This window comes from Lynx canadensis, chromosome C2, assembly GCF_007474595.2.
Source record: "Lynx canadensis isolate LIC74 chromosome C2, mLynCan4.pri.v2, whole genome shotgun sequence".
Taxonomy (NCBI): domain Eukaryota; kingdom Metazoa; phylum Chordata; class Mammalia; order Carnivora; family Felidae; genus Lynx; species Lynx canadensis.
Genome location: NC_044311.2, coordinates 37,445,555 through 37,461,086, shown reverse-complemented (window position 1 = coordinate 37,461,086; position 15,532 = coordinate 37,445,555). Strand labels below are relative to the sequence as shown.

The 15,532-nt window shown below is 37.9% G+C and overlaps 1 protein-coding gene across 3 annotated transcripts in view; it reads left to right on the top strand.

Annotated features, from left to right (window-relative positions):
* Positions 1–398: 398 nt before the first annotated feature.
* TFDP2 (transcription factor Dp-2) overlaps positions 399–15,532 on the top strand; it is a 179,159-nt gene continuing 164,025 nt past the window's right edge. The window contains exon 1 of one of the 3 annotated variants that reach the window (XM_030329193.1): positions 399–682. The gene's annotated coding sequence lies outside the window, so the exon portion shown is untranslated. The remainder of the gene's footprint in view (positions 683–15,532) is intronic. The other 2 variants (XM_030329191.1, XM_030329190.1) reach the window with 2 other exon arrangements.

Here is a 15,532-nt window from a genome sequence, read left to right as displayed (position 1 = left end):
TTCCGACCCAAGCCCGAGGTAAAGGAAGGGGAAAAGGGCGTGTCTATAAATTTTAGGCCTCAGGCCTGCAGCCCGCCCCGCAGGCGGCCGGGGAACTGAGTGCTGGTGTCAGCGCGGGGCGCCCACTGGGAAGCTCCTGTGAGCACCCAAGGCTGGGACTGGGTTGCTTGAGGTCCCGCCCCTTCACCTAGCGGCCCCCTCCCCTCTTTGGGAAGCCTGGGGGCGGGGTTTGTTTACTCCTTGCACGCACCGCCGACCTGGCCAATCCGTAGGGACCGGCGCCTTACGTCACACATCCGGGAGCCAATCGGCACCCACCGTGCTGCTCCGCCGCCAAAGCTTGCGCGGGGGAAGCGGGGCAGTGGCAGGGTTGGGTGAGGGCGGACGAAGCAGCCTGTGATCTAGGCTGCAGCAACCACTGCTGCTCGGCACGCGGCCGCGCTCTGGCCCTTCCTTTTTGGGCAGGCTTGCAGGCGCAAGCACGGTCGGCGTCCCACGGCCTCGAACTCCAGGGCCTCCCCTGGGCAGGCCGCGGATCGCCCACCCCTGCCCCGAGTGTGTATCCGCCGGGACCCAGCCGCCGCCTAACGCGGGCGGCACAGGAGCGGCGGCGCCGAAGCCGCGCCCCAGTCTCGGAAGAACAACCCTGAGAGGCCGCCTCGTCCTCTGCAGCCGAGCGGCGGTAAGGTCCAGGGCGAGGGCGCGGGGCCGCGTGCCGAGGGCCTCTGGACCCGGCCCGGCGTGTTCCTGGGCAGGTTTCCCTCCCTTCGCCTCGGGGCCTCCTCGTTACCGCGAGTTCCATCTGTTTATTCCCACGCGTTCTCCCAGGCCTGGCCGAGTAACCCCTGACTGTCTGGGGGGAGTCGGAAACCGGCGAGCCCCCCTCCCCCGCCCCATACACACACAGCAGATTGGGAGGAGGCAACGTCCCCGTGTCATGCCTCGTGGAAGAGAGGAAGGGCTGCTTTCTACTTTATCGGTCTCTGCAGGTCTTCAGGGCAGAACGATGGCTTCTAAGTCTGGTTTTCTGACTTTTCAGCCTTTCATGAGTCACACGCCTCCATCTGTTTCTACCAGGTGTATTTCAGAGTTCTAAAGCTTTGAACTTGAAAGAACCTCCTATCCCGCAGAAGGGAACTTTTCTTTAAAGTAGAGGATCGCTTTTGGGGCCCAGACTCCTTTGAGAAATTCCAGAGAGCCAAATCCTCTCCACAGAAAAGTATAAAGGTTTTGTAGGATCTCTCAGAGAGACGGTTCAGCTAAGTGGATGAGCGCTCAGTCACTGGTACCAGCTTGTGTTATCTTGCATTGTGTGGTCTCAGCTTCTTCATCTGTAAAATAGTAGTCACTGCCTATTACGGGTGTTTTGAGGAGTAAATGGACTAATCTGTGGAATGCATTTGGAACGGCGCACCACATATTAAGTGCCCTGCATGAGTTAGGCATTTTTATAATGGCCTTCCATGAATGCCCGTTCAGAAAAGTGCCCCGCGTTGTTTCTCTTTTTCTGTTGAAACAGTTAACAGGCTCATCCCTTTCCATATTTACTGCTGAAGCTCCCTTTGAGCCTTTGATACGTTTCTCTTCCTCATTCAGTCTCCTAGGGCTAAGGCTCCCTGTCCCACTTATTTGCTCTCTTTTTAGTAAGTTAGTTAGCTCATTCTCTTCCTTCCCCTTTCTCCCCTAAATCTTAGTTTTGTGTCTTTTCATTTGACTTCTATAGCCTAATTTTTTCTGGGCCACTCTCCTTTTCTCTTAATGGTCTGAAATTATCTTCACCTAATAAATATAGTTACAGTTATTCATCTGTCCTCTGTACAGTGTAATCATGACCCAGTCTGTGTTCAAAGTTAAATGTAAAAGGAACTTAGTTGATCTGACATCCCATGTTGCTTTTCCATTTCCTTGGTTAGCCTATAATTTAGCTAAAGCTTTATCACTGTCCTGTTACTGTAATAAATCTTTAATAGTAGTGTCCATTCTCAAGTAGCACCAGGAGAAAAAAATCAAATGCCTAGACCCACCCTATGTACTGGCTCTGGATGCTTTTGTTATTTCTTGGAACATCTTGTGCCTGGAACTAGAGTCTAGTCTACTGGCAGACATGGTGTCTGTAGCACTGTTTTGGCGGTAGAGTTGCAGCGATGTGGCACCTGTATTTAATAAAGGCCAAACACTTATTAAACTTACTTTTGGGTTCTCGTTATTTCTAGTTGTTTAAGAGGGAAAACAGAATTTTCAAGTGTGTAATGCTTCATATTACCATTCTGTGATCATGTAACTTTCTCCCAACTCTTTTAAATATGTAGTCCAACTGGCACCTTCAAGTTTTTCCCTGGCAGCCAAAAATCTTAACTGAGTTATGTGCTCTCAATACAGCTTGAAATTGGATGTACAGATGTTTATCCTTAATGTGAGAAGCATTTGTGGATGAAAATTATACACTAAAAGATACCCTAAAGGATTCAAAGATTGTTTTTTATAATTAGGAATTGAAATGTGAATGCACATTTTCTTTTTTTTTTTTTCCCCCTTAAACATGATAGGAAGACTGGCTTTGTTTTCTGGCTGTTGATAATTTATGTTTTGTAAAAAATGGATGACTTATTTATATTTACATTGCAAAACAGTATATTTAAAGCCCTTTTTAGATATTTGAAAGTTTTTGGAACACAGTGAGGAAACAAGCTAAGCAAAAATCAAATTCATGGCAAAGGTAGTAAATTAGAACCTAAATATTCTGACTTCTAGTTTATTGTTTCTTTGTCAATCTTAACAGTTAACCCAGAACAAAGGATAGAAAGGGAGAGTTTAAAATGAAATTTTAAAAGCAGAGGGGGGAAATTGCTAATTTGGGCCTTAAATATTATATAGAGAGTAGTACATTAGCATCTTTTTTTTTAATCTTTAAACTTAGGTATTTTTTTAAAAGGTTAAATTATAAGCCATATATGTATGAATTTACTCACAGTCAAGTTTATTTTGTCACTTGGCAAATTTGATTTCACTTTTTTTCTGAACTTGTCATCAAATTTTAAACTCTTATTGCAATGTGCATTATGATGGATCTCAGAAGAAACTAGAAAGCATAGAGTTGAGAGTTTTTTAGATAATAGAATTGTAAGTTGTAATGAATTTTAAAGGTTATTAAATATACTTGCCTTTTCTTGAATCCTTTCCATTTTGATCTGGGATATATTACTCTAGGGGTGGGGATTTAAAAGTAGATTTGTGAACTCTTGTAATTTTATGCAAAATTATATGTACTTGTGTATTTTTCTGGAGAGAAGATTCATAGTTATCTAGTTTCTGAGGCAAAAGTATTTGTACAACTCCAGTTTTTATAATATGATTTCCTTTGCTGAATCAGAAATTACATTCTCACTGGTTCTAGTTCTCTCTTCCATTAGTGGGTTTTCAAATATTTGAAGATACTTATTATAGTCCCATTAATTCTTTTCTTCTCTAGACAAAATATTCTGTCCTTAACCTCTTCTAATCATTTTGTTGGTTTGATTTGAGTCTTCTCACAATACTGATGCCTTATTTGTGGATTTGTTTGAGTTCGTCCGTATTCTTGTTAAAAGTGTGATACTCCTAGATACTAACCTGTAGAGAAGACTGTACGTTACCTCTCTGATTTTAAATCATATACTTTAAGAGTAGATTTGTTTCTTTGACAACCATATTGCACTGTTAATTCAAAATAATGTCCTGGCGAAGACAGACTCTGGAGCTAGCCTGCCTGGGTTTAAATCCTAGCTCTACAGTTTATCAGCTGGTTGACCTTGAGTAAATTATGTAAACATTTTTTAGGCCACAGTTTTCTCATCTGTAAAATGGGATTTATAACAGTGCCTATCTCATAGGATTGTTACAAGGAATGAATGAAAGATATATAAAATATTTAGAACGGTCCCTGACATTTAAATGCTGTATACATTACCCATTATTACTGATTTTGTAGTCAACTAAAATTCTTGAGTTGTTTTGTTTATGTTCTTCCAATTCTTTAATAGAGTGTTTTTTTGGTAGGGCTTTATATTTATCCATATTAAACTTTATCTTGTCAGACTGGTTATATTCTGTTGACTTAAAAAATAACTGATTTGGGGGCACCTGGGCGGCTCAATCTGTTAAGTGTCTGACTCTTGATCTCACTGTTTCTGAGATCAAACCTTGCATTGGGCTCTGCACAGACAGTATGGAGGCTGCTTGGGATTCTCTCTTTCTGCTCTTCCCTTGCTTGTGCGTGCACGTGCACTCTCTTGCATGCTCTCTCTCTCTCTTTCTCTCTCTCTCAAAAATAAATAAAGTTAAATTTTTTTTTAAAAACTGATTTGGTCATATGATATGTGTGGGCTTATTTATTTATCAATAGATTTGGTAAACTGTAAGTGTGATAATGCTGACATTGCCTTCCTGCAGATCTTATTAAAATGTTGAGTAGGCAGGGCCAAGAACAGAGCTCTTGCTCTGCTAGTGACCTCTCTTAAGGGTGATAAAAAAACTAATTAATTCTTTGGTTCAAGTTGTTCAGACAGTTAGAAATCCAGCTAATTTAACATTATTCACCTCAGATAATTCCAAGTTTTCACAAGGAATATATAAGAAACTTTAATAATTGCCTTCCTAAAACCCAAATAATTTTATATACTTTATTAAAAAAAAATCCTATCAGTTCAGTAACTGTCAGGAAAAGAGCACTAATCTGTCATTATTTGTCCGTAACCACTATACTGGTTTCCAGTAGTGTATGTTGGCTACTATCTTTTTCTGTGTTCAAACTTCTCTTGGTAATGATTCTAGAATCTTGTCTAGAGTTACATTTAACTTCAATGATCAATAGTTGGCAGGGTCACCTTTCTCCTTTTTTGAAGAGCAGTACTACATATCCTGTCTTTAGTCTTATGGTAACCTCTCCTGCTTTCCATAGTTTCTGAACAGTTGCCAGCAGCTGTGTGGAAATTTCATCTGGAGCAATATACCTTATTGAAAGTTTACTTGGAGCAGTTAGGAACTCTCTCTAATCTTCTCATTCATATTGAGCTTTGGTTTTCATTAACTCATTGATTAAATTTATTAAATGCCCCTTTTACACAGAATACCAGTGTTTGTTTCACCCCATCCAATCTGAGAGAATGTTTCTTAATAGAGATGGCTGAAGCAAAGGAATAATCCACATCCATTTCTCTCTGTTACTACTGTTGTTTTCATAGCCTGGGCCTTCTTCTCTGGACAGCAGCAGTAGCTTCCTATTGACCTTCTTTATTCTAATCTTTTTTTTGTTTCTAATGCTTAAGCATTATAGCCCTTGGCATCCTTATTTTTAAAAATGCATGGATCTCAGGGTGCCTGGGTGGCTCAGTCAGTTAAGCACCCAACTTCGGCTCAGATCATGATCTTAGTGGTTCGTGAGTTTGAGCCCCACATCGGGCCCTGTGCTGACAGCTCAGGGCCTGGAGCCTGCTTCCCATTCTGTCTCCCTCCCTCTCTGCCCCTCCCTGACTTGTGCTCAGTCTCTTTCTCAAAAGTAAACAAACATTAAAAAAAAGTAATAAAACAAAATGCATGGATGTCAGAGGCGCCTGGGTAGCTCGGTCAGTTAAGCGTCGGACTTCAGCTCAGGTCATGATCTCACAGTTCGTGGGTTCGTGCCCTACGTTGGGCTCTGTGCTGACAGCTCAGAGCCTGGAGCCTGCTTGGGATTGTGTGTCTCCCTCTCTCTTCCCCTCCCCCACTGGTGCTGTCTCTCTCTCTCTCTCTTTCTTTCTCTCTCAAGATAAATAAACATTTGAAAAAAATTAAATGCATGGATCTCTTTAAAGTCTTTTCTTCTTCATTGGAATAATTCAGTTTCTGACTTTGAGTAATTCCCAACTTCCTTAGCTTGTTCTGTTTATTGTCCTTTTAAATTCAACCCCCCTCCACCTTTTTAACTTTTCTTATTCTTAGGGATGATATGAACCATCAGGCAGATAGGCATGGAGAGATGGTGGCTCTCCACCGGCTGGTCTCTGTGTGAGTCACTTAGTAGACAGATAATGGAGTGATTACTATGTTATGGACACTGTAGGCACTGAGTTGACAAAGGAACATGATACAAACTCAGCCCTTCAAGAATTCTAAATGCAGGGAAAGATAGAATAAAGTATTTGAAGAACCAGAAATCTTTTTTTTTTAATACTCATAAGCATAATAAGTTTTTAACAGACTCCATTTTACTTTAAAAAGAGCCAAGTATGTTGTTACTTAAGGATGAGTTTGTTAAAGTGGCCATTCAATTCTAGTTGAGTTAAATCAGATTGTAAAATGGCAAACCTATAAATGTGGGAAAATAGTATGTATTTCAGAACTGCCAAAATAAAATATTTAATCAAAACTAGAAGAAGAAGGGGAATGGGGGATGGGCAAAAGGGGGTGAAGGTGAGTGGGAGGTACAGGTATATGAGTAAGCATAGGCAATATGGTCAGTGGAACTATAATTATGGTGACAGATGGTAGTTTTACTTGTGGTGAGAACAGCATAACACATAGAGATGTTGAGTCACTATGTTATCTACCTGAAACTAATGTAACCTTGTGTGTCAACTATACTTCAATAAAAAGGTAAGAAAATAAAAATAAATAAATAAAAGCAGAAAAGTGGTTATATAAACCTATTCCTACTTCTCAGAGGCTCCATCCTCTGAAGTACACAATGACAGACCCCCCTCAAAAAAAAAAAAAAAAAGACAACCAAAAAACTGGTAGCACTAACTTCTCTTATAGTCCACTTCAGAGTAGACACTTAAAAAATCAATTTATTAAGTTTTTCTTCACAGCATCCTTGAAATTGTGGTGGTAATATAAAACTAAGTATACAAAAGAAGGATTTATTAATGCTATTCAAAGGAAAGAAAGGTGATGATAAGCAGTTGCTGTAATAACATATACAAGTAACAAATGATGGTCAATAAAGTGATTTCTAGGTTAATAAGTGTTTGAAAAACCTGTCAGGTAGGTAATTCTGCACTAATTGATACATTTTTAGCTATAAAATCTATACAAGTAGAAAAATTTTGTAAGCCTAATGATTGATTATGTATTTTTAAGTTGAATAAATCAGTGTTTGTAGGTAACAGAATAATAGAAAAACAGGTAATTTGTGCAGGCATTCCAAGAAACATAAACTGAAACTCTGTGTGAAAAGTTCCATCATTAAGTATGAAAAGCAATAAAATTTTTACTGATACTAACATTCTGCCTGAAATTTTGCTTTTAAGTTCATATTGTCCCAGATATACTGTATCTTGGTTGTTGTAAACATAGCTACTATTCTCTCTTCCCAAATCAAATTATTTTCTTTTATTGTTATTGTATCTTTTACTGTTATTGCTATTCTCGAGGTAATCTGGAATATCAGATACTACAACTCTGAGAAAGATCTCTTTTGAGTTACTAGTTATGTAGGTTAGTTGAAGTTATGCTCTAGGGAAAGAGTTCAAAACAATTGAGTTTCTTCTCTTGACACAAGTGACAAAAAATAAGAATAAATTTCAAGAAACTGAAATGCTAAGTAAAAATCATGGGAAATAATGTTAAGGAAATGAATTTTTAGAAAGGGATCTCTACATGCAAAACACTTCTTCCTTATAACAAGGAGATTCCAAGAGAGATGTGAGAGAGATCATAGTAAGTAAAGAAAATAAGAGATTCTGTTAATACAAGCAGCTCATTGAGAAAAATTAAATCTTGTTTACAAGGCCATTCCTCATAATCTGAAAAATATAAAAGACCATGATATATTTTTTTAGGATTAAGTAAGAAGATAAAGATCCATAATCTGGGTACTTTGTGTTCATTATGAATTCCTAATGGCTTACTTTACCCAATACCTACTATGTGATAAGGATCTCATTTAAACTTCCCCCAAAGTGTATGAGATAGATTTTATTGTCTTTCATTTTACAGATAAGGACACAGGTTGCTTTACTGGGATCAGAAAAGCAGTAATGGCAGAGCTGGGGCTGAAACATGAATCTGTAGGACTGTAATGCTAGCTGCTTCACTGTATTGCCTTGCTAACATACTGTTTTACGCCTGTAACATTCAAGAGCCCAGAATCTTTTTTTTTTAATTTTTTTATCTGTTTTTATTTATTTTTGAGACAGAGAGAGACAGAACATGAGTGGGGGAGGGGCAGAGAGAGAGGGAGACACAGAATCTAAAGCAGGCTCCAGGCTCTGAACTGTCAGCACAGAGCCCGATGTAGGGCTCAAACTCACAAGCTGTGAGATCATGACCTGAGCTGAAGCCGGCGGCTCAACCGACTGAGCCACCCAGGCGCCCTGAGCCCAGAATCTTTATAGCTTCTTAGTTGGGCCTTTCCAGTATAGTTTCTGTTTTTTCTAGAGTGTTATGAATTCATCCACATATAAGTGAGTGACTTCAAAATTAGCTATTGTTTTTGATTATCCTTTCACTGTGTCACTCTTTTACTATATTTTTTTTCTTTTACTATGTTTTATTTTATTTTTTTGTAGTTTTATTTTTTATTTTTTAAAATTTACATCCAAATTAGTTAGCATATAGTGCAACAATGATTTCAGGAGTAGATTCCTTAGTGCCCCTTACCCATTTAGCCCATCTCCCCTCCCACAACCCCTCTGGTAACCCTCAGTTTGTCCTCCATATTTATGAGTCTCTTCTGTTTTGTCCCCCTCCCTGTTTTTATGTTATTTTTGTTTCCCTTCCCTTATGGTCATCTGTTTTGTATCTTAAAGTCCTCATATGAGTGAAGTCATATGATTTTTGTCTTTCTCTGACTGACTAATTTCACTTAGCATAAAACCTTCCAGTTCCATCCACGTAGTTGCAAATGGCAAGATTTCATTCTTTTTGATTGCCTAGTAATACTCCATGGTATGTATGTATATATATATATACCACATCTTCTTTCTCCATTCATCCATCGATGGACATTTGGGCTCTTTCCATACCTTGGCTATTGTCGATAGTGCTGCTATAAACATGGGGGTGCATGTGTCCCTTCGAAACAGCACACCTGTATCCCGTGGATAAATGCCTAGTAGTACAATTGCTGGGTTGTAGGGTAGTTCTAGTTTTAGTTTTTTGAGGAACCTCCATACTGTTTTCCAGAGTGGCTGCACCACCTTGCATTCCCACCAACAATGCAAAAGAGATCCTCTTTCTCTGCATCCTCGCCAACATCTGTTGTTGCCTGAGTTGTTAATGTTAGCCATTCTGATACCTGTAAGGTGGTATCCCACTGTGGTTTTGATTTGTATTTCCCTGATGATGAGTGATGTGGAGCATTTTTTTCATGTGTCGGTTGGCCATTTGGATGTCTTCTTTGGAGAAGTGTCTATTCCTGTCTTTTGTCCATTTCTTCACTGGATCATTTGTTTTTTGGGTGTTGAGTTTGATAAGTTCTTTATAGATTTTGGGTACTAACCCTTTATCTGACATGTTGTTTGCGAATATCTTCTCCCATTCTGTCGGTTGCCTTTTAGTTTTGCTGATTGTTTCCTTCACTGTACAGAAGCTTTTTATTTTGATGAGGTCCCAGTAGTTCATTTTTGCTTTTGTTTCCCTTGCCTCCGGAGACGTGCTGAGTAAGAAGTTGCTGTGGCCAAGATCAAAGAGGTTTTTGCCTGCTTTCTCCTTGAGGATTTTAATGACTTCCTGTCTTACATTGAGGTCTTTCATCCACTTTGAGTTTATTTTTGTAAGAAAGTGGTCCAGGTTCATTCTTCTGCATGTCGCTGTCCAGTTTTCCCAGCACCACTTGCTGAAGAGACTGTCTTTATTCCATTGGATATTGTTTCCTGCTCTGTCAAAGATTAGTTGGCCATACATTTGTGGGTCCATTTCTGGGTTCTCTATTCTGTTCCGTTGATCTGAGTGTCTGTTCTTGTGTCAGTACCCAACTGTCTTGATGATTATAGCTTTGTAGTATAGCTTGAAGTCTGGGATTATGATGCCTTCTGCTTTGGTTTTCTTTTTCAAGATTGCTTTGGCTATTCGGGGTCTTTTACTATATTTTAAGAAAGAGACGTTTTGTTTCTCTTTACGTGTAATGTTTATGACAGATATTTTAAATTCAGCCGTATTTCAGTTAATTGGTTAAATCATGATTATGAGCTATGGGAATCTATTATACTGTCTTGTTTGCTGTGAATAAAAATAAGTACATACTTCTGGGGCGCCTGGGTGGCTTAGTTGGTTAAGCCTTCGACTTCAGTTCAGGTTATGATCTTACAGTTTGTGGGTTCGAGCCCCACGTCAGGCTCTGTGCTGACAGCTTGGAGCCTGGAGCCTGCTTCAGGTTCTGTGTCTCCCTCTCTCTCTGCCCCTCCCCTCACACTCTGTCTCTCTCTCAAAAAAATAAATAAACATTTAAAAAATTAAAAAAAATTTACACACTTAGATAAGACATGAACCTAACTTCTCTTAATATAAAAATTTTTCTTTTATTGTGAGTTCTATATTGTATCACCTGTCCTTTTGAATTATTCAAAAATTAAATTATGTAGTCTAAAAGATAAAATGGGTATAATGAAACGATGCAAAATCTTGAACTTGTGATGAAAGAAGAGAAAAAGGCTAAAAGTGTTTTCAGAAAGTAAGAAGAATAAAAATATAATAGCAAATAATAGTGACAGTGTTCATTGTTAGTCACAGAACAGGAGCACCATGTAGTTCATAATCACAGATGTGGTGGCTAATTCATTTTGTGTCTGGTAAATTGAATATGCAACAAGAAAATAAATGTATTCGAAAATAAGAATGATAGTATGTATCCTTTCATCAAAGTAGAAAATATAGCACAAAAAGATTTTTTTCTTTTCGACTTTAGGCATATATCGAAGCCTTCTGACAAACTGCTGAATGGAGCTCAGATTGGCTGTCTTATCTACTGTCTTAGTATGAGAAGTCTCTGACTTATTAATACTTATTCCTGTTTCTGTAAAATTCACTCCAGAGTTTCACCCTGGAAAGAAACAGTTTGATTCAGATTGGCTTTGAGTGAAAATAGACAGCTATTACATTAATTTAACTTACTTTTATGTAAAACTTTTCCTCATTATTTTTTATCATCTTAATTACCTCAAGGGATTCTAGAATAATTTTCAGCCTACCATGTAATTATTTACTAGGGTTGCTATAACAATAGGCAGAATATGAAGCAGTTTTTCATGTTGTGCTAAAGCTGTTTCAATGAATTTTATGCAGTTAAATAGTTACATCTATTTTAATTAACCAGTCTGTGGTTGGTAATATTTGTATGTCCAGTATTGGAAGTTTCTATAGTTTACATTTTCTGGTGCTTACTGTGTGTGAATATTATGTGTCTGATAGTCCTCATTAAGACACTGCCTATTTTATTTACTGTTAGTGTTTTTTTTTTTAAGTTTATTTATTGAGAGAGAGAGAAAGAGAGAGCGAGCAAGTGCATGAGAGGGACAGAGAGAGAGAATCCCAAGCAGGCTCCAGACTGTCAGTGCAGAGCCCAGTGTGGGGCTCAAACTCACAAATTGTGAGATCATGACCTGATCCAAAACCAAGAGTTGGACCCTTAACCAACGGAGCCACTGAGGCGCCCCTCCCCCCGCTCCACTGTTAGTTTTAAGAGTGTGTTCTAGGAGATCTGGTGGCTAAGGGTGAGGAAATAAAGTCAGCCAACTGTGCTTTCTGGATTCTTCTGGGCTTAGGGTCTCAGGTTTACTTTTTGACTTCTTACATTAATATTTAACTGTTACCAATTTTAAAGTTTTCTAAAAGAAAGGCTTTCTTCATATTTTTAGTCCCATTCTCTAGAGTTAAAATCATGTTTTTAAAAAACTATTCTTTTAATTGAAAGGTGGTTGATTTTTAAAATTCCGCCATTTTTCACTAACTAAGCAACAGCTGCGTAACCAGCACCCTAGATTCAGAAACAGACTATTATTGGCACCCTAGTATCCCTTTGCACTCATGAACCCCTCAGCCCCCAGGGAACTATCCTAACCTCTAACAGCATGGATTGGTAAAACTACCTTTAACCACATCTACATTTAGTTCTTTTGATGGTTATCACTCTTAATGGTGTAATTACTGCTGTGTTTCTTTAAAAAAAAAACTTTTTATTTTGAACTAATTTTAGACTTACAGGAAAGTTGTAAAAGTTGTATAGAGAGTTTAATTGTATCCCTCAGCCCATTTCCCCTAATGTTAACATTTTATGTAATTATAGTATAATTATTAAGAGCAAGAAACTAACATTGGTACAATATTGTTAGCTAAACTACAGACCATATTTGAATTTCATCACTTTTTTTTTCACTAACATTTTCTGGTCCAGGGTCCTATCCAGGTTCCCACATTGCATTTAGTTGTTATTTCTATTTCTCTATTCTCCACTAATCTTCATTTTTTCTTTGTTGCATGACTCTGACATGATGTGTCATTCTTTCATAGAGCATCATTTCAAGGGGTTCATGTCAATGTGTTTTATCATTAGTGATGTTTACCTTGGCCACTTGGTTAAATCGATGGATACCTGTTTCATTTTTTACGTCTAGTTCTCTAATCTTTTGGAGTTTATTCTTGTGTATGGAGTGAGATATGGCTCTAATTTTCTTTTCCAAAATGACTACCTAGCACTCTTTATTTAAAAATTCATCTTTTTGGGGTGCCTGGGTGGCTCAGTCGGTTAAGCGTCCAACTTCAGCTCAGGTCATGATCTCACAGTCCGTGAGTTCAAGCCCTGCGTCGGGCTCTGTGCTGACAGCTCAGATCCTGGAGCCTGCTTCGGATTCTGTGTCTCCCTCTCTCTCTGCCCCTAACCCACTCGCATTCTGTCTCTGTCTCTCTCAAAAATAAATAAACATTAAAAGAAAATTTTAAAAATTCATCTTTTTAACTGGTACAGAAAAACATTTGAGGGAATCCAACAGTCTTTCATAATAAAAACATTCAACAAACTAAGAACAGAAGAGAGCTCCTCAACAAAATAAAGGCCATATAGGGAAAGCCCACAGCTAATATCAACACTTAGTGGTGATCGACTAAAAGCTTTTCTTCTAAGTTCAGGAATAAGACAGGGATGTCTGCATTTACTCCTTCGATTTAATATAGTATTGGAATTCCTAGCTAGAGCAATTTGGCAAGAAAAAGAAATGAAAGGCATCTAAATTGTGAAAAAGAAGCAAAATTATCTCTGTTTATAGACAGTAAGATCTTATATGTAGAAAATCCTAAAGATTTTCCAGACAAAAACCTGTTAGAACTGATAAATTCAGCAGAGTTACAGGATAAAAAGACAACACACAAAAATCAGTTGCATTTCTGTACACTAACACAGTGAACAATTCTAAAAGGAAATTAACAAGATTCCATTTAAGATAGCATGAAAAAGAATGAAATATTTAGGCATAAATTTAACCAGAGAGGCAAAACATAGTATGCTGAAAACTACAAAACATTGCCGAAAGAAGTTAAAGAAGACACAAATAGATGGACAACCTGTGTTCGTGGTTGGAAGACTTAACATTGTTAAAATACACAAAGTGAGATGTAGATTCAATGCAATCCTTATCAAAATCCCAATGATGTTTTTTATGGAAACAGAAAAATCCATCCTAAAATTCATATAGAATCTCTAGGGACCCTGAATAGCCAAAAGAATTTTGAAAGAAAACAAGGCTTGGAGGTCTCACACTTCTCAATTTCAATACTTATTATAAAGCTTCAGTAATCAAACAATATGGTACTAGCATAAGGACAGCCATGTAAATCAGTGGAATACAATAAAAAGCCCAGAGTAAACCCTTGTATGTATAGGCAAATGATTTTCAACAAGGGTACTACGACCCTTGGCAGCCTTTTCAACAAATGATTTTGGGGAAACTGGATTTCTACTTGAAAAAGCATGAGCTTGGACCTTACTTGATATCATATACAAAAATTATCCCCAAATGAATCAAAGACCTAAATTTAAGGGCTAAAACTACAAAACTCTTCGAAGAAAAAATAGGGAAGACACTTCATGACATTGGATTTGGCAAAGTTTTCTTGGATCTGATACCAAAGCACAAGTACCAAAAATAAAAATAGGTAAATTGGACTGAATCAGAATTTAAAACTTATAAAAGACACCAACAACAGAGTGAAAAGACAACCTGTGGAATGGGAGAAAATATTTATAAGTCACATATCTCTTAAGGGGTTAGTATCTAGACTCTATAAAGAACTCCTACCAAAAAACAAACAACCTGATTTAACAATGGATAAAGGACTTCAATAGACATTTCTCCAAAGAAGATATGCAAATGGCCAACAAGCATATGAAAAGATGCTCAACATTATTAATTATTAGGGAAATGAAAATGACAATCACAATGAGATACCACTTCACATTTTTTAGGAAGGCATCTATCAAAAAAAAAAAGAAAAGAAAAAGAGAAAATAACAAGTGTTGGTGAGGATGTGGAAAAATTGGAACCCTTGTACACTGTTGTTGATGGGAACATAAAATGGAATAGCTACCATGGAAAATAGTATGGAAGTTCCTCAGAAAATTAAAAATGGAATTACCGTATGCTTTAGCAATTCACTTCTGGATATATACTCGAAAGAACTGAAAGCAGAGTCTTGAGATATTTGTGCACCCATGTTTACAAAGGGTAGAAGCAACCCATGTGTCCATTAACAGATGAATTTGGGTAAGCAAAGTGTGGCATATACATAAAATGAAATATTATTCAGACTTAAGGAAAAAAGTTCTGCCACATGCTATAACGTGGATGAACCCTGAGGCCAGTACGCTCAGTGAAATAAGCCAATTCTAGAACAGACAAATACTGTATGATTCTACTTATATTCTACTTAGAGTAGTCAGAATATAGAGACAGTAGAATGATGGCTGTCAGGGGCTGGGGAGAAAGGAGTATGTGTGGAGTTATTGTTTAATGGTTATAGGGTTTCAGTTTTTCGAGACGAAAAGAGTTCTGGAGATTGGTTACATGCAGTGTGAATGTACTCGATGTGCTGGACTCCGTACTAAAAAATGGTTAAGATAGTAAATTTTAGGGGTGCCTGGCTAGCTCAGTTGGTAGAGCATGCAATTCTTGATCTCGGGGTCATGAGTTCAAGCCCCATGTCGGGCTTAAATAAAACAACTTAAAGTAAAACAACCCTTCCCCCAAAAAGGTAAATTTTATTTTGTGTGTATTTTACCACAGTTTCAAAAGTCACCTGAAGAAAAAAAGTCCACCTTTACTCAGTGATTGGAGCTGCCACTTTTGTCATATACTAAATTTTCATGTATATTTGGGTCTAATTCTGGACTTTCTATCCTGTTTCAGTGATCTGCTAGTGAATTCATGCATCTGTACCACAGATTATATTTAATTATAGAGGCTATACATAGTATTTTTAATGTCTGGTAAGGCTGTTTTCTCTTCGTAGTTTTTCATTACTTTCTTGGTTATTCTTGTATGTTTGTTTTTTCATCAACTTTATTTTGTTTTGTTTTGTTTTGTTTTGA